Source organism: Sciurus carolinensis, chromosome 12 (assembly GCF_902686445.1).
Source record: "Sciurus carolinensis chromosome 12, mSciCar1.2, whole genome shotgun sequence".
NCBI lineage: Eukaryota > Metazoa > Chordata > Mammalia > Rodentia > Sciuridae > Sciurus > Sciurus carolinensis.
Window position 1 is genome coordinate 87,415,409 of NC_062224.1, and position 20,904 is coordinate 87,436,312.

Consider the following 20,904-nt stretch of genomic DNA (forward strand, 5'->3'; position numbering starts at 1 on the left):
GAATTAGTTGTGTGATTTCCATACAAATGATATTTCTCACAAATTGAATATGCTAAATTATGGAACTGATGAATATCCTGTCCTCAAAATGTATAAATAGTGCAGGGAAAAAGAAAATTTCTTGGACATTTTCTTGATTCTCAACTATTCCGGTGCTACAAAATTATAATGAATTGACTCATTGAAAATTTTGATGTCACTCACAGACTACAAATAATTTGTTGTTTTGTAATGAAAAAATCCAAAGCAGCAGTGTTTAAGTTGTAAGATTATTTTTATTCTTATTTAAGCATGCTTACATATTGCATTTCTGAAATTAATCTAATTTTCATTTTGTTGTAGCTATAGATGCAAACAGTTAAATTAACTCTACCTATAGAGTAGAAAGGTAGAAAGATTCTACCTATTTCATTTCAACATTAACAAGTAAAAAATAAATCCTTGATAAATACTAGATGTAAAGCATTATGATAAGTACTTCAGAGTAAACATAATAAAGTTGTCTAGTTAAGGAGTTTAAGGATTTGTCTAGGGGTGGCAAAGCAGTTTGGAGTAAAATATTTTTCAAATAAACTTTTGGTAGGCATAATAATTGCAAATTATTAACAAAATATAGACATTATTTTGTTAAAAAATTTATTTATTAAAAACGTAACAAGATTTGATATATTTTATACCTACATATAGATAACAAAAACTATAGATATAAATATAGATACATAGACTTTAACGAAGAGTCTATATTTATAGATATGAATAGAGATGTGTGCCCATGAATACACATATATATGTGTATATGTATACATATATATATGTATATACACACACACATGTATCTAGTGTTGGGAAATGTGCATGTATACATTTATATGTAAGTATATATTTGAATCTCTCTCTATAGAATATCAAAGGAAGAGTGGGTAAGAAGACAGAAGTTCTAGATTTGGGGGCATTATATTTGTCCACTTTCTGTTACAATACTTGAGATTGGGTACTTTATTTTTTTATTTTTTTATTTTTTTTTTGTTTGTTTTGAAGAGTTGGTTAGATTAGGTACTTTATAAAGAAAAAACTTTAATTTGGCTCACAGTTTTGGAGGCTGAAAGTGAAAAAAGCATAACATTGCCTCTAGTGAGTGTCCCTCTGACTGTTGCACCTCATGGCAGATGGATCATAGTGGCAGAGTACGTGTGAGAGGGACAGATCACTTCACCGACAGGAAGTCAAAGAGTGTGGGGAGGGGAGGCCAGAGTGGAGATCTCCCCCTTCATCTCACCTCTTAAAGTTCTTTTACCTTTTTATCTCGATAATGAGGTCCAAGCCTCCAGTACAGGAATCTTTGGGGGACAAACCACATCTAAATCATAGCAGGCATCTTTGCTACAATTCAATTAAACATAAGTTCTGTGAAACTATAGCAGAAAACTTAAAGAAGCAGAGATGGAAGGCCAATTGCACAGGAGAAAGAAGCTAGTTAAGAAAAAGAAGGTTTGCATAAGTCTAAAGTATCAAATGCAAGATTAATATTAAAGATATATGTGATAAAAATAGAAAATATGCCTTTGAAAACATCATTGCTGATGTGGAGATATCAGAGCCAAAGGCAAAGGGTTAAAAGTGATGAGAGAGAAAAGAGATGCACAGGGCAAAGTCTACAGATTACAGCCCTGAAGGGTCTCTGAAATCAGCAGTGCAGAATGACTAAATATATTGAGACTTATGGAGAAAGATCAGCTATATTAGCATATTTTGGCAAATACCTTCTCCAAATAAAAAATTAAAGAAAAAGTATTTTAAATGCACATAAGGAGAAAAAAAGGTAACAGGTAAAAATAAGGGTGAGCTCAGTCTTATGTTCTCTGATGTCAATAATTAGAAGTGTAACAACCGTCAGTTTTTTTTTTTTTTTCTTTTCCTTTATTTTTCTTGGTACTGGCGATTGAGACTGGGGCACTCAACCCCTGGGCCACATTTCTAGCCCTTTTTTTTTGTATTTTATTTTGAGACAGGTCTCAATGAGTTGCTTAGTCTTGCTAAGTTGCTGAGGCTGGCTTTGAACTTATGATCCTCCTGCCTCAGTCTCCAGAATTGTTGGAATTACAGTTGTATGCCACCATGCCTAGCTAGGAATAATATAGTTTTAAGCAAACCAATCTTGAAAATTAAATACACACATATTGATAATTGAATACTATGGAGAACTTTATGATAACCCACTTAAAATAGGAAAAATTCTCATATAGTATGAAATCTAATTAAGAGATCAAAGGGGGCTGGGATATAGCTCAGTGGTAGAGTGCTAACCTAGCATGCTTGAGAACCTGGGTTTAATTCCCAACGAAATAAAAAAAAAAAAAAAGGAAAAAGGAATGACAAAAATCAAAAATGGTTAAGACTTGAATTAATACAATGGGAGAAATTAAAATCAGTATTTTGAATAAGAAAGTTTGCAGGATTGATATTTTTTTCTAGTGACGTATTCATTTTTTCAAAGAATCCTGCATAAAAAACTGTGGAATGCTTATGTTTGAAAATGTAACTCTGATCTAAAACTTTTCAAATAAGATATTAAAAAAGAAAATGAAAATAATTTCTTTTGCAAATCCTCTTTTTGAACATCAGTAGAAACAAAACTTCAAAGTCAGATAGGCAAACAGCAGGAATAACAATAATTAATGTACACCAGTCAAGGACTATTTATATTTACTATTAGGGAGTCTAACATGTGTCATCCACATATGTGAAAAAAATCATCACCATTGATGCCAAGGTAATGTCAATAGCATTTTATATTTATTCTTTATAACAATTAATCATTAACCATTATCAGTAGTCTTCTTTTGCCTGATTGAAATAAAATATCTGGAACCAACAGTCAAAATAATATCTATCAAAGAGACATCAGTGATTTCTACTAAAAGTAGGAATAAGACAAGCATAATGGTTACCATTGTTGTTATTTAACATTATTCTAGAAATTCTAATCATTTCAATGGGCATGAAGCAAGAAGTATTAGCTGTTAAGTAAGAAGAAAAAAAATGCACTTACTTGCACATTATTTTCATGGTCCCTTTAAAAATATCTAAAGAAAATGCCATTAGGAATGAGCACTGGTAATGTGGCTAATTGGCCAATTACCAAAACTGGCAGCTTTCCTAGAAACTTGTATAATCAGCTAGAAATATGATGAGTAAAACCTCTTATTAATAGACTCAACAATTAAAATACAGAAGAATAAAGAAATGTAGGCTATATCTGAAAAATATAAATTTCCAGGAGGATGTAAAAGAAAATGGGAACTCTATTATTTTGTTGCATGGGAAGACTGAATATTATAAAACTCTTTTAAAATTAATTTTGATTTGCTTCAATTGCAATTTTAAATCCATTTTTAAAAACCTGTCCAAATGATTCTAGATTTCACTGGAAAATTGTAAAGAAGTATGGAGAGTCATGAAGTCTGAAAAAGAGGAAATGAAAAAGAACATTTCCTACTACACAATAATAATAATGTGGTTCTGGTGCAAAAATCAGCAGACAAATCAATTCATCCAAATATCTCAGAATTAAGGATTTTGTATATAACAAGAGAAATGACAAAGTGGAGAAAGGCAGAACTCTTAAACCATACTAAGTATTTGATTAAATACTTGGCATACATGAAATTTTTATATGACTCTCACCTGCCATTAAAATAGGTTCCCTATATCCTAAAGATTCTTGGACTGTGGGGATGGTTTCAAAAACTAAATCATAAGAATAAATGCGAGTACAAATGACTAGATTTTACTTAGTAGATATATAAATGCATTATTCTGGAAAACAAACTTAGGAGACAAATTACGAAATCATTCACCACCTGTGTTAAGAGAGAACAAGGATTAATATATTATCATAAAAGACCTCATAACAGTGAATTACACACATCAATACCCTAAAAGGAAGACAGAAAGTGAGAAAAGTTATGGTTAGGCAAGACATGGAAGATAGTCACATGAAAGTAAATTAAGGGAAAATATTCAGCATAAAGAATTGTCAGTTCGAACAACTATAGCATGACTTTACCCACCTACCAATTTAGTAAATATGAAGAAGAATGTTACACTTGGACTTAGCAAGCATTTGGAGAAACTCACTCTTCTACTGCTTGTGGTGGGATGCAATTAGTACAATCTCCCTGTTGGCAAGGTGGCATAAAATGGTTCTGAGCCTTGGACTCACTCATTCACCTTGTAATGTATCATCCCAAAGAAATAATCATGGATGGGGACAAAGATTTACATGGCATGATATGTAATAGTAAGAAAGTTGGAGATGTGAGAAAACAAATAAGTTATGGAAAATGCATGATGGAATGTTATATAGACATCAACAATTATGTTTTCAGATTGCATTTAAACAAATGGAAAAGAATTACATGTAATGTTAAACTGAAGACAAAATTGAAAGTTCATGAGTACAAATTGGTACTAATTGTAATTCTGTGTGCATGTCTATGTAGAATAACGCAGAAAATAAAATGATTTGTCAGGCTAGGGACGTGGCTCAGTAGTAGAAGTTTGCTTAGCATGCATGAGGCCCTGGGTCCAATTTTCAGCACCACAAAAAAAAAAAAAAAAGAAAAGAAAAGAAAAAAAATTGAAGCATCAACAGTGTGTCTCATAGTGGTAGTATTTTCTCTACATTTTGCTTCATTTAAAATTTTTTTACAATTTCAGAATGGTTCTATATACCATAATTTCATCTGTTTCCCTCAGCTTTTTTGTTGCTATGACCAAAAGACCTGACAAGAACAATTTTAGAGGAAGAAAAGTTTATTTGGAGTTCATGATTTCAGAGGTCTCAGTTCGTAGATGGCCAACTTCATTGCTCTGGGCTTGAGGTGAGGCAGGACATCATGGCAGAAGAGTGTGGTAAAGGAAAGCAAGTCAGGACATGGCTCCCAAGAAGCAGGGAGAGACAGCTCCACTCACCAAGAGCATGTATAAACCTCAAAGGCATGCCACCCCCAATGACCCACTTCCTCCAGACAGACCCTATCTGCCTGTAGTCATCACCCAGTTAATCCCTTGAGGAATTAATGAACTCATTAAGTCAAAACTATCATAACCCAATCATTTCACCTCTCAACTTTCTTGCATTGTCTTACACTTGAGCTTTTGGAGGACACCTCACATCTAAACCATAACATCATCCTAGTAAAATGTGAGAACTTATTGTGAATGATGTATAAAAATATGAGTATCAAGGCAGAAGAGTTATGGAATTTACTGCATTCAACACTTTTAATGTCCTAATTTTAAATGTAAGAAAATGGGAATTTATAGAGTTAAAGTCAAACACAATATTTCTGAACTCCCTGATAAACTTTTATTATTTTATTTTTTACATTTTTGCAGTACTGTGGATTAAACCCAGGGCCTTGTACATGCTAGGCAGGTACTATACCACTGAACTACATCCCTAGACTCCTGCAAAACTTTATTTTTATTGGAAAATTATTATTGAGATAAAAGTCATGCAAGAGTAACATTTATGTGTCTTCATTTTCTACAGTTTCCTTTGCTTGTCTGGGTTCTGGAGCAATTAGTTTAAAAAGTTTGGCTTATATCTTGCCTAAAGGAGCATTAGAAAACCATGTATATGTATGGTTTGAAATCTATCTTCTTGTTTTGCATTAATGCAAAAAGTAGAATAATAGTAATTTCCGATGTGTTAAAATAGTTAAAATTTTAAAATAAACAGGTTAAATAATGTTAATGTATCTAGAGGAATCAAAGTAACTGAGCCAGATCCAGCAACCACATTTTTGCATACATATATTCTAAGAACTTGAAATTGGTGTGTCAAAGAGACATTTGCAGTCATATGTTCATTGTGGCACTCTTTACCATTGCCAAGATATGGAACCAATCTAAATGTCCATCAGTTAATGAATGGGTAAAGAAAGTGTGGCATGTTATACACAACGGAAAACTATTCCACTCTGAAAATGAAGGCAGTCACATCATTTGCAACAACCTTGATAAACCTAGAAGACACTATGCTAAGTGAAATAAGCCAGGCCCAGAAAGATAAAACTTCCATGTTGTCACTTACATGTAGAATCTAAAATAGTGAAACTCAGAAGTTGAAAGTAGAATGTGTTACCAGAGACTGGGAAGAGTGGGGATGTTGGTCCAAGGGCACAAAGTTACAGTTAGAGAGGAGGAATGAATGTTAAGTATTTATCATGATTGGCCTGTTAATTAGCTGTAACTCATCAAAAATCAAGTTTAACAACAACAAAAACTGAAATGAAAATAGCTTAGCCCAACTGTTCTTCAAATGTGATCCGTGGGCCTCAGGAATTTTCAAGACCCCTTTAGGTTTTCTAATAGGTCAGTGCTATTTTAAAAAGAGTAATAAACAGTTATTTGCATTTTTTTTCCCCAATGGATTGGTGTTGATGCTAATGATGTGAAAACAATTGTGGATAAAACTGTTGGTGATTTAACATGAATCAAGAAGGTGGCACTTGGTTATTAGTGTACTAGTTTTTAGTGTGAATTTCACTTGACACAATCATGGTAAAAAAATAATGCCAGTTAAGGATGTCCTTTAGTTTTGTTAAATCTTGACTTTTGAGTCTACGCCTTTTTTGTTACTCTGTCATCATGTGAGAAGTACACAGTTATTTCAAGAGAAAACATTTGTGCAGTTGTTCAGTTGATTCAGTTGATAGTTGAACTCATTTCTTTATTCCTCCATGTAACCCTATTTTTTACCAGAAAGAACTACCAACAGACTGTTATGGTTTAGATATGAGGTATCCCCCAAAAGTTCATGTGTGAGACAATGTAAGAAAGTTAAGAAGTGAAATGATTGGGTTATGAGAGTTTTAACCTAATCAATGCATTACTCCCCTCATAGGAATTAACTGCTAACTTTTGGCAGATAGAGTGTGGCTGGAGGAAGTGGGTCATTAAGGATGCACCTTTGGGGTTTATATTTTGAACAATATTGTTGAACAATATTTTCTTTTTGGTTCCTGGTGCTATGTTCTCAGCTGTTTCCTCCCTACACCTTTCTGCCATGATGTTCTGTCTCGCCTTGAGCCCCAAGGAATGGAATTGGCTGTCTATTGACCAAGACCTCTAAACTGTGATCCCCCCAAAAAACTTAATTGTTCTTTTCAGGCTTTTTAGTGCCACTAATTGTTCTTTTCAGGCCTTTTAATCATAGTGGCAAAAAAAAAAAAAAAAAAAAAAAAAACCTGACTAAAACACAAATAAACTGGTTATGAACAGATGTGGATTTGTGATAAACATTTTCTCAAAAATGAACCAAGTGAGTCTGTTATGTCAAGAAAAATAAGTGAAGTATTAGTATTCGTTGCCAGTGATATGACATAAGCTTTCCAACAAAACATTAAATTTGAAAAATACGAATTTGCTACTGGAACATGGTGACTTCCCAAGACTTTTTTTTAAAAAATCTTTCAAAAGTTATTTATTTATTGTAAGGCAGGTATACATGGAATTATATGTCCCACATTTGAAATTAGGATAGAAGGTAGAATATATCTTAAGGTTTTCTTAATATAGCTCCTTAGAGAAGGATCAAAGATAAGACAGAGCTCAAATTGACAAAATTTTCAGTTATTTTTTTCTGATGGGATTAGCAGTGTTAACAAAAGTGATTTTTAAAATGACATTGCATAAAGAAATGTGTCAACATTTGGAAGACCTGCTTAACTCAATAATCCCATATTGCCCATTGACCAGTGCATGATATCACAAAATCATATGTAGGTAAAACAACTATTTGAAGTATAAGCTGAATGAACTTTAATGTAACAGTGTATAAAAACTTCATTAATATGACTTCAGATTCACATTATAGTTAACCTTTAATAAAGTACCACTTGTTGAGTTTTGGTGTGTCCAAGAATATCTACAATGATATAAAAATGGTTATTAAAATATTTCTTTCCTTTGCAGTTATGTATCTTTGAGAAGTTGAATTTTCTTCATGTGCTGTTACCAGAGAGTATAATTGCATCAGGTGAAATGCAGAACCAGATATAATAATGTAGCCACCTTTGTTAAAGACATTTGCAAATGTGTAAGATTTTGTTACTCTTCTTTCTTATTGTTTTGGCTTAGAAGAATATAATAAATTTTCATAAAATCTAAAATTTGTGTTAACATAAAAGGGTTTATTATTACTTTTGTAATGATAGTTATTCATTTAACAAAAGTGAAATTAATAAATGTTTTAAATGCTTGAATTTTAAAATGGTAATACTTCAAAAGGTTCATGTTAAAAATACTCTTTGGATTGAGTAATCGTCACACTATTAGTGGTACATAATCCATCAAAACAATAACATAAATACATTTCATATTTTGATAACTACTAAGCATCCAAAGTAACATTTTATTAAAATTGTATCTCTGCAGTAGATGAATGGTTGTGCAGGCAGGAGATATGCTTTTCTTTTGCAAGGAGGGTGAAGGGCAACTGTCCAAGAAGAGTGGGCAGAAGGAGAGGTGTGAAGCCTTCACACAGCCTGATTTCAAGCAGGACGTCAGGACAGTGTAACTAGAAGGTGAGGATCTGGAAATTGATTACCTTAAAACTGAAAATAAAGGGCTATGTCATTCTTTTTTTTTAAATTTTTTTCCCCCTCCTTCTTTGAGATGGGGTCTTACTCTGTCTCCTAGACTGTTCTAAGACTCTTTCAGTTCAAGTGATCCTCCTGCATAAGTCTCCTGAGTAGCTGCGACTACACGGTATACCAGTCCCTGTTTATTTCCTACTTTTAAATGTGTGCTATGGAATCTAAATATTAGAGCACTTTGTTGCTCATTAGCATTCATTTTAAAAATGTATGAGGAAAAACGAATTTTTTTTTGTACTGGGGATTGAGACCAGGGGTGCTCTACCACTGAGCTATGTCCCCAGGCCTTTTACTATTTTTTTAAAAATCTGGAGACAGTTGCCTCCTCCTGCCTCAGCCTCCAGAGTAGCTGAGATTATAGGCATGTACCACTTTTAAATTTTTTAATAGCTGAAATTCAACATCATTTCTCTTCTCACTTAAATTCATATTTTATCTTTTACGCTTGAAAGCTTTTTACTAATCACTCTCTGGTGTAAGTGCCTTCTGTTGGGAGCACCTGTGCTGTTTGAAGACCTCCCTAGACATTCACAGCAGGAATGTGCGCTATACCCGGGGAGACCTCCGGCTCTCCTGTTGCCTTCTAGAAGGCTGCCAAGCATTGCAGTGGGATTCGTTAGTTTTGCTTTTCCTTTTGGTGGGTTTCTTGCTTTGGAGTGAAGGCCAACTAAGGACTACTTACACTTTCTGCAAATTCCCTTGATTATGATTTTTAGTTGAAATCCTGAAGGCAAGGGTTTTTTTTCCTCTTACACAACTTTAAGGGGGAGTGATAGCTGCAAACTTAACCTGCTTATCATAGATGAATCTCAACAGGAAAAATACGAGAGGTGGAGAGACCATCTTGATCTAAGGATCCTTTAACCCTAGCTTGCTATGCAGAATCTCAGCATCTAAACTTCTTCCCCAAAGGATGCATTAGCTTAGCCTAGTTATTACATTGTGAATTCTTTCACTCCTTTGATTTTTTTCCACCAATGAAGGGACTGGGGTAAAGAACCCAGGATAGCTGGGTATAAAAGAAGGGCTGCAGGAAGAGACAAGTTTAGAGGAAAATGCTACTGGGGAGTTTAAGGTAGGTAGAGTCAAACACTAAGCAATCTGACCTCGTGCTTTTGCTTGCACTAACTTTGAAACTATTTGATGTAAATTAACCTGGTCTCAGAGTCAAATTTCTATCAGGGAGAGAAATGCAGAGAAAGAAGAGTCAATGATTTTAAACAACCTAAGGATATTTTGCATGTGACTCCAAACATCTCAAAAAGAATTTCAGTTAAGTTCTCATGTCAACACACTTGAAGAGTTTTTTATTTTAATGCATGAAGGGAGTCTTGAATTCTTTGTTTTGTAGTGAAACATTTAGAAAGCAACTGTGTGGTTTATGTCTAGAGATAAAACCAATATGGCCATTTTAACTTCAGGGTTCCCCATCTCATTGATTGGCTACCTCGCTGAAAGGTTAGAAAAGTCAGTGCAAGATAAAAATCTGTAATAATAATTTCCATCTGAGGGGCACATATTCATGAGTCCCAATCACTTTTATTGCTCATATGAAAAAACTGTGCCATGCAGTATATGCATACAGAGATACTGTTTAGAGAGAAGTATGGGTTCTATAGTGGCTTTTATTTTGATTCATAATATAGTGGCTAGAGAATAGAAAAGACCATCAGATCCACAAGTCTATAGAGATTGTCTGAAGTGAACTGGGTCACACATTAACTTTTATCTAGTATATGAAAGTCAAAGGATTTTAAAATTGTAAGGATGATTAGCTAACTTTACCTTTTTCAACATTTGTTATATAAAATGAAAATAAATGTGCAATTATAAAATTACATCATTTTTGGCCAACGAAATTTAATATTGAATATATTAAAATTATAATATAATTAAATGCATGATTAATTTAAAAATGGCCAATTACGTAGTGGGTTTTGAAGTCATGGGTCTAAATCCTGGCTATTCTATTTGCTTTGGAATTTGAACAAATCATTTAACTTCTCTATGACTCATTTTCCTTGTATATAGAATGGGATAATAGAAACACCACATAGAAGTGTTATAAAGTGCAAATGAAGCTCCTGGCACAATACCTAGCACTGTAATTGTTTGATACGCTTTATCTGAATGATTGTTTTTATTTATAAAATAAAAAATTAAATCAAATTGCTTATTTTCTTTAGGTAACACGGAGTACATAGTAAATAATGTGGAGATATTCTCAAATGACTTATCTTTTCAGTTGATGCCAAGGGTAAAGAAATACATATATATTATGTCTAAGTAGATAGGTCAGCATAAACTAGAGACTTGGTTCGACTTGGTGAACTGATATGCAGGAACCTGATAATAATGCCGAAGTTGTATGCTGGGGCAAGGCCAGGCCTCCTGAGACTAAATTAAGTCTTAAGGGACCAGGCTTTTAACTCATATTATATACAGAGATAAAACCTTCCTGTTGCATTAATGCCTAAAGTTTTTTTTTTTTTAAGGATTTAATACAAATCCATCTCTCTTTCTTTCTTCTTTATATAGGCTGGGAGAATATTATAATAGTTCTTCATAGAGCGCTACATTGTAAAGACTTTTTGTAAATGTCCACAGGCGTCCTTAGATGAGAATGAATCTATTTGAATAAAACCAGTAATCTGAAGGTAATTAAAGTAGTTTTGTAAGGTGCAATAAACATCAATTGTTGGGTCTACAGAGCATTAGTTTATGCTATTGTGAAGAAGATGTCTTTTTATTCCCTGAGCTGTTATGAAAAATTTCAGAGGCCACAAATCTGAAAAAAACAAGGACAAGATAATGACTGAAGACACAATTAATCCTGGTGCCACCGGGTAGTACAAACTGTTATGACAATCAAAGAAAAAGCTGTGCAGGGGTTATAGAAAGAGAAGTTAATGCATGGTTTTTTTTAAAAAATAAAAAGCTTAAATGTGGAGTGCTAAATGAATGGAAGGAACAATCACTGAAAGACCAAAACAGCACCGATGAGGTGAGACACTGTGTTATAAAGAAAGGGCAAATGAATTTAAAATGCTTGTAGAAAATATGAAATAAAAATTTGCATGGATGTGTATATATCTAAACAAGATTGCATTTAGGTCTCAAGAAACATTTTTGTTTCTTTAGGTGTGACCAACTGAGGCATGCAGGTGACATCTCAAAAGCCTGTGTAAAACGTCGCGCATTCTGGACTCAAAATTCTTGCCCACCTTGGAAAGGGGCTGCGCTTTGCAAGAAGCCTGGAAGAAACTGCTGGTGTTGACTCTGAAGGTCGGCTTTTATCTGGCAGTAACTTTTTATTCCTTTCAACTCTTTTCAGACTTCCTTCACGATGATCTCTGCTTATGAGGATAAACAAGAAACAAGAAGACTCTTGCGGGTCTGATCCCTACCCCAGGGACCTCAAAACTGGTCATCTGATGCTGGATGTCAAATGGCAGCTTTTAAATGTGAAATCATCACCTTCCCCATTCTGCAGCCGAAAATGCTCAAGCAGAGAGATTTCAGCTGTCTCTGCTTCCCACTCTTTTTTTCACAAAACAGATTCAGTCAGCATTTTAAGGAAAACCTCATTTTTTATCCGTGGCCATTTCACATAGGATTTTAAAATATAACGAGGGAGTATTCAGTTGCCCCAGTGACCTCGTCCAGATTCCAGGATGGGTATTTAATGTCTGTGGTTTGACCTCACTGTTATTTCAGACTAGTAGGAACCATCATCTTGTCCCTGCACTAAGTTGGGGTAGAAGCAGTCCCCTGGAACTGGGCTTGGTTACAGCTATTCCTGTCCGACTGCATGAAGAAGATGTATTGATCCAAGTCAAGTATTTCCCGCTTATTCTTACCAATCAGCATGAAGTTTACAAGTGGAAACAATCACATTGACTCGGATATCTTGAGAAACGTCCTTCCTCACCTATCTACATCGATACTGTAGAGGCAACTGTGGTTCTTTTTAGGTTGGGCACAGTAGTGGATGATAAAGTATGGGGAGAATCACACTTAGGAAGGAAAGTAAGGATGTCTCAACTGAACCATCTACGATTTGAAAAATCCATTCCCATCGTGCCCTGAAGTCCTTTTCACACAAAACACCCCCACTTTTCAAAGTCACCATGGAGGCCAGGAGCGGTGGTTCTCACCTGTAATCTCAGCAACTTGGGAGGTTGAGGCAGGAGGATCATAAGTTCAAAACCAGCCTCAACAACAACTTAGTGAGGCCTGAGGCAACTCAGTTCTCTAAATTTAAAAAAACAAAAAGGGGGGGGGGGACTGGGGATGTGGTTCAGTGGTTAAGTGCCCCTGGGTTCAATACCTGGTAAAGTCTCTGGTTTCTCAGTCCCAGGGATTTTCAATCAAAGCACCAATGAGCCTGAGCTAAAGCTCTAATGTTTGCATCTCCTTGGAATAGGGCTGCCAGATTTAGCAACACACAAGTAAGTAAACAAATACACACTAGTAACAAAATTGATGACCCATTGAATTTGAACATTAGGTAAATAATTATCTCTCTCTCTCTCTCTCTCTCTATATATATATTTTTAATTAATTAATTTTTTTTTTGTTACCACGTATTGAACTATTGAACTCGGGGGCACTTGACCACTGAGCCACAAACCCAGCCCTATTTTGTATTTTATTTAGAGACAGGGTCTCACTGTGTTGCTTAGCACCTCACTTTTGCTGAGGCTGACTTTGAACTTGTGATCCTCCCGCCTCAACCTCCCAAATTGCTGGGATTTTAGATGTGTGTCACTGTGCCTGGCAGCAATAATGATTTTAAGAGTAAGTTTGTACCAATCAATAGCAGGGACATACTTATATAGAAAAATATTCCCTGTTTATCCAGAATTCAAATTTAACTGGGTATCCCGTCATTTATCTGGCAACCCTATTTCGGAACCACTGTTGATAAGAGGGAACTGTCTCCCTTTCATGGCTGAGCAAATTGAGGCCTAGAGAGGTGAACTATCTTGCTGTTTGGTTATTTCACCAGGTGGTACTTCTCAGACATCATGGATTGTCTGAGACTGTCAAAGGCATTCTTGCATGCTCTAATTATGTCTGATTTTTCTGTTGTTGGTCTTCCATGCCTTCCACAAAAGACATATTTAGACAACTCTATTACATTACTTTGTTGTTTGATTAAGTTATTGATTTACTGGCTTATTTACTTCTTTCTCATGGAGTGAATCTATATTGATGGAATTTCAGGCATCAATTCATGATATGTGAGAGAAAAAATTGGGGATTTGGGAGTGTGAGTTCTCAAAACTTTATTAGATTGGGTCAAATTCCAGTAAGTCCTAAATATGAATCCCATAAGCTACATAAAAAGTCACTTGGCAAGATTAATGAGATGCACAGGAGGTAAGTGATCGGTTTGTTCCTCAATCTCTTGCCCTCCAATAACCCTGGGATGGAGATACAAAATATTTAATTTACCTGTAATGTTCTATTGTAAAAATACCAAGTATAAAAAAGTGGAAGCATTCAGTATATATTCATATGTCTATCACCCAGAGTCTGCAATTAGCACTTTGCTCTATTTACTTTATTACATTTCTACCCACCCATGAAACCATCTTATCTTTGATGCATTTCTAAGGAAGTTAAAAACACCAGTATACTTCATTCCTAAATATTTCAGCAAATATAACATTAATTAGAATGCAATATTTATTTATGATTTCCAAGGCAAAAAATTACATGTGGTGGAATGCAAAAATACTAAGCATACCATTTTGCTACATTTTGACAAAAATATATATACTATTAGGAATAGAGAACACGGTCATCACCCCAGAAAGTCTCGTCATGGCCCATTCCAAAACAGGCAACTGCTGCTCTGATTTTCTCTTTCATCATCCATTAGGTTGGCCTATTTTAGAACTTCATAGAAATTGAATAGAGCTTCATAGAATTGAGCAGAGCAAACATGCTCTTTTCTGTATTGTTTCTTTCACTGAGCATGCTTTTAAGATTCACCTATGTTCTGTTTTTCAGTAGTTGGCTCCTTTTTATTGCTGGATATGCAGCAATTAATTTTGTGAATATACCACAGAATGTTTAGCCATTTTTTGGTTGAGAAACTGTTGGAATGTTTCCAGTTTCTGGTTAGTAGAAGCAATGTTCCTGTAAACATTCTACTATAAGTCTTTTTGGGGACATGTTTCCCTCCCTCTTCCTCCCTAGCTCCCTGGGCCCGTCCCCCCGCCCCCATCTCCCACCTCTGGAGTAGACACTCAGGAGTGGGACCAACCAGGTTGTAGCATTTTACTAGTGTTATTTTGGAAAATTTGGTTATGGTATTGACTACTGACTAGTTTTGGTCTAGGATATAATTCTGGGCTGATTGTAGTTTTTCTTTGGTCTCCTTCTCACTTTGTTCCAGGAACTCTCAGTTATAGAACTTCCATAGGATCTCTCTGGGACACTGTGGATCTTGTGGACTAGAGCTTGCTTAGAGTAAGTCCTCATTCTTTTCTGGCTGTGGACCCAGTTTGTTGGGGTCTTTCTCATAATATATAATTTGACTAAATTATATCAAGAGGATGATGTTGCCATTGACTAATTTTTCATCCACTGAGCACATATTTAGTGGATCCTACATGTAGTACCCTGGGAATATGAAGATTAATAAAGTTTGGTTTCTGCTTTCAAAAGACCTCATAGACTTGTGGAGAAATAGATGAGGTGAATTGTCATTTCAGTACAATGTGGTAAATTTTTTGGTAGAGGTGAGGATAGGATGCCTTTGGACCAAAGTGGGGACAACCCAAAAGACTTTCTGGAGTATGTGAAAACTCAATCTTATCGTGAGGAATGTTAAGGAGGCAGGTAGCAGAGGAATGGTGGTGTGGGACGGGGCTGCTCTGAAGTGCTGGGGGTAGGAGATTGTAAGTAGCTTTGAAAGAAGTTCATTGGTGAGTGGTGAGACTAGAGAGAAGGTAGAAGGCAGATCACGACGGGCTGGGATTAGTTGAAGGTTTTACTCCGTATTCTGCAGTTTCTGTGCACTTGCATGTGAGGAATAGACCACAGACCACCAGTTATTTTTGTATTTATTTTGCAAAACTGAAAAGAGCCCCAGTTCAATGCTTAAGCGTGTGTTAATCATTAAGTAAGGTTCATGATGAGTGTAATGATGCTGGGTAAGATTTTCTTAAAAATAAAAAGAGAAAGTGGCTCAGTATCTGGCCATATTTGAAGAGAAATTTTAGAATCTCTGCTAGCAATGGATAACTGCTGACCTTAGCATCCTTAAATTAACCTCTCAGGAAATGCAAGATTTATAAGTTGTGGGCTTTTTTTTTTTTTCTTTTGAAAAAAGGTCTTAATAATTCAAAGAACTTTTTAATGATTTTAAAAGTGCATGTTAAGTACTTGATGGATTGGATCAATTCAGTCTTTGTAGTGCTGTGTGTTGACATCCTCTCCTCTACATATGGAAATTCGACAGATGTACAGAAAATGCTACACAGGACGGGATGTTTCTTTATGGCATTTCCTTGTGCTTTTCACTGGAGAAAAGAAATGTGTATATGCACTTTATAGTGAGTCATTAACTATAAAAACAAGCTAATTCACAATTCTGCTTTGATCTGGATTTCCTGTGATTTATCTTTGCTGTCTTTGCATGCACTGAATTCCTGATTATTATTAACTCCCCAAATATTTACATCACTCCAGATAATCAATGCTTATCACAGTCAATACAGATGTTTCAGGATCCTAGAAGAAAGACAGCGTCAGCATAATAACATTTTAATTATTATAGCATGTGTTTCCAACTGCATCTTTTGTTTACAGCATCAGCTAACACAGCTACTGTATATAACTAATTCACAGAAAGTATTAAAATGATTGAACATGTAAATTATAGCTTTTCCCACCAAAGACTAGAAGCAATAGTGTGTAACGGCTTGAAGGTACTAATGCTTGTTTAATTAATTTAAATCATGCTGGTAAGACTGTGTTTTCACTTTTGGTTCCCCTGAGCTTGCATTCTCTGCAGGGTTACTCAACTGTTATGTAAAACAAATTTGCTTGTGGATGTTTTAATGATACAAAATATCTGATTTGAACTAACATATCAATTCTATTAATGCAATCACAGGATGAGCCATGTAAGGGAAAATTAACTCGGCTGTAAAATTTGTTTGGTTTGTAAGTGTGATTTTCAAGCATCCTAGCCTTCACTTTTGTCTATGCAGAGTATGAGCAAAGTGTTGTGTGACCTGGGATATTGACTCTTCTGAGTCCCTCTCATGGATTTCATAGCCAGGGCTCCTGGAGAGTTGAGAGCTGCATTTTGGAGAAGGGATGAGCAGGGTCATGTTGCGGGTGCAACATTATCTAGCTCTTCTCCTGTAACATCTCACCACTCATGGTAAGTAACTCAGTTCTGCCAAAATGCCATTATGTTCAGGCTGCTTGCTGGGGTAACTGGTTTTACATCAAGGTGTTGCACTAAGGGCAACAGCATTGGAATTTGTTCTGTGTGGAGGGTGCAGTAGCTGGATCAGCCACGTCTACCTCATCTTCATCTGAAACGGAGTTGCAGAGGGAGGGTGAGAACTTGCTGATGACTGAAAGTGGAAGGTCTGACTTTCTCCTGCTTACTTCTGTGAGTATTTGCTCTGATATGATAAAATGACCTTGCCCCTTTCCAGGTGTGGGGCTGGGCAAGTTTTTGCAAACGACGATGTCAGTAAATAAGAGATACCACAGGACTTTTTTTTTTTTTTTTTTGAAACACCAGAGGAATTATCTGGTAATATCAAAGCTCTAGTTACAGTAGAAGGAGGTTTGTGATGACAGCTAAAAATCCTCCCCTTTATCCTCCCCACCCCAAATCACTGCAGTAGAGCCTGAGAAAGAGATCATGATCAAGTTGGGCTCCCTGCCCAGTACTGTTACTGCTGAGGTTCAGGAAAGGGGGTGATCTCTAGAAAGGAGGGCACTCCATCACCAAGAGAGACTGGGAAGCAGGTTCTGTTCTCTAGGGCTCTCCTCTTCAACGTGGCTGCACTCTCCCAACTAAATAAGTTCACAGATACTTTTCTTTTTTCAATTCAAGATTCTGAATATGCTGGGTCTCCTTACAGGGACTCCTGCAGGAAGACCTGGAGTCAGTGGAGAATATTACATTGGGCCTCAATCTTGAAGACACTCAGCAGTACATTCCTTGCAGCAATGCAAGAAAGTTGACGACATGCTGACATGGCTATTAAGGCAGGTGATAGTAACATCTTATACTATTAAGGAAAACTGGAAAATTAAAAACACATTTTTAAACTTTATCATACATATTTAGGAGGTACAGTGTGGCATTTCAATATATGTAGACACTGCAATGATCAGATTAGATAATTGTCATATCTATTACCTGGGATATTTATCATTTCTCCATGTTGGGAATATTCAAATCCTCTCTTCTAGCTATTTTGAAATATCCCAGTAGTTGCAGTAAACTGTAATTATTCTACTGTGCCACAGAACATTAGAAGCTATTCCTCTCATCCATTCCACCCTACACTTGTAAACATTCTCTCGCAAACATCCAGAGCATTTTTAACTTGTGTCTTTAACTTAAAGTACAATGAAGTAGGAATTATTCTGGGGGGTGGGGAATGGGAATAGCATTTACCTACTAAAAAAGAAAAATTCTCCAGCAAAATGTAACACTTCCCACATCCCTGCTAGCAGGCCCTTCTGTTCCTTAAAGTACCATCGAGAAGGTCTTGCATCGTACCCAAACCTAGGGCACTGTGTGTTAATTTCATTGCTAAGAGTTTGGCCATCTGTTTAATCATTTAGTTACCATTTTTGAATTTTCACAGATGAAGAAATAAAGAGATAATTATGATAAAATTAACTGAATTGAAATGAAAGAACTATGCCTGAGATATCACTGGAAGTTAGAACTTGGGTACCTGACCCGTTTGAAGCAGGTTAGTCAAAAAGGCTTCGAGGGGGCGGGGATCAGTTTTGCTGATGGATAAGGAGGTGAAGGAGTAAGGAGATAAGGTTACCTTGTAGGCAGTGCAGATCCCTGTGTGTGGGCTTTTGTAATGACATCAATTTATAAGTGATTTATAGTAATTTTCTAGATATAAAATTAAAATGTGAATATAATTAAAGAATATATTCATATTAGAGTGAAAGGAAAAATTTAGGATAACTTGACAGGGTTGAAATTCAAATAGGTAACTGAACGTTTTCCTTGTTTTAAAATCAATCTTCATTTTGTAGGACAGCATTGCTGTATGTTGTTTACAGTATAATTTGTTGTTTCTGTTTATATTAGAAAAGTGATTCCTCAAGGATGAAAGAAATCTAGGAAGTGTGAATCAGTTTTTTGAAAAGATAAATCAAGTCCTTTGTAAATACTGTTTTTCTTAAATATGTACTCTGACCCAAATTAATCAGGATGTATTAAATTTTAATATTTGGATTATGTTTGTTAACTTGAAGTTAATACTATCTTAAAAGGTAATTGGATTGGGATGATTTTTTTGAAATAATAAATAATAGTGTGAATGATAAATTAACTGAAAATAATTCATGTATTAATTTAAGATAATTACTATTCCATTAATTAAAGTTAGATCCTCCAGGGATTCCAGATCCCAAAGGTTCAAACTAAGTTCATTCAAATAATAAATTTGCATTTTTAAAAAATAATTCATAATTTAAACTCTTGTCTAAATCAAATTTACCCTTTAATTTATTAACACTTTATTCATTTCTCTCGTGAAATATGTAAACTAAGTGATTTATGCTTAAATATAGAACAGATGTGAATTATATACAGCAAACCTCAAAATTTGGAATAATCAAGTATGAGTTAGAGGCACCCTGCACTCCGATACAACTCCAGGGGGCGCCATTCACAGTGGCTATAGCCTAAATAACAACAAATCCTCGGGGTGTGAAAAACGGCTGCCACTGGTACTGTGATGTGCTCAGGGGAAGGAGAGTTTCTAAAAACATCCTCATTCAATAAGCTGATCATTTAATTGTTTAGCCATTTCCCAAGTTCTGTTGGAGGACACCTTAGTGTAAGGGGTGTTCAAAGGCGTGATTGTACCAGAAGTTTCTGTAACTTAAGTGTGAGAGACCCTGGCATAAATGTTTTTTTTGTTTTATTTTTACTTTTATTTTTGCTTTCCAACACTGGGGATTGAAACCGTGGTTTCTGCACACTAGGCAAGTGCTCTACCACTGAGCTACACTCCCAGCCCTCACCATTTTAAAAATGCCTTGTGAATCTATAAGCAAGGCATTCCTTCCTGAGTTTATTGTACCATGGAAATGGTTTTTGACTGACTTTGCAATACTAATGTTCCAGTGTCTTCTTGGTCTAGTTGTTTTGTCATTGTAAATGATCAGATTGATGGTCCATTTTCATGGATCTGAAAGAACAGGCAAGGAAACCAGAATGGGAGACTGAGTAAGCAATGGAGAAAAATACTAAAATTCTCTAGACTCTACAAAAAAGAAAAAGAGCATTCCACTGTTTTATTTTCAAAAAGTTAAAATCCTCCTTGGCTTAATGATAGTATACTGTAAAGATATGCTCACTTGTATCTATTTAAAGGAAAATAATAAATGCTTATAAATCCAGTGTGTTAGCTCAAATAGAAGCTTCACATTAAGACACATACACGCACACACGTGCATATGTGCCATGTATTGAGAATTACACATTGAATTAATATAGTGCCTTTCTGCCTATAGTACTCAGATCAAAATTATCTTTTTTTGCGCTCTTGCCCTGTCTGGTCTTCCCTTTTCCCCTGCCTGGTAATGGTCAGTATCCCCAACTGTTTAGAATACTTAAGGATTGGAAAATGATTTAGAATATGTGGGATTTCAGTTCTAAGCTTTGATTACATGGAAAGAAGTTCTAGGCAGATGGTCATTTTTACCATGTGGACAATGCTGAAACACAAGGTAGTGACCATGCTTGTTGACATTAATCCTGGGATGTTCAGTTAACCACAGTGGCTTTGACTTTGTATTTTTCATGAGATTGTAACTTGCTTTGGAGTAGTTTAGAGTGAACTTTTTGTTTGGAACCACCAACAGACAGGTCAGTTCCCAAATTCTACCTTTTGCTTCCTAGTACAAAGAAATAATTATTTTATGGTTGCATACTTTCATGATTTTTGTTCGCTCAGTTTTAATGGTTAGCTAAGGATGAGACCATTTCTTA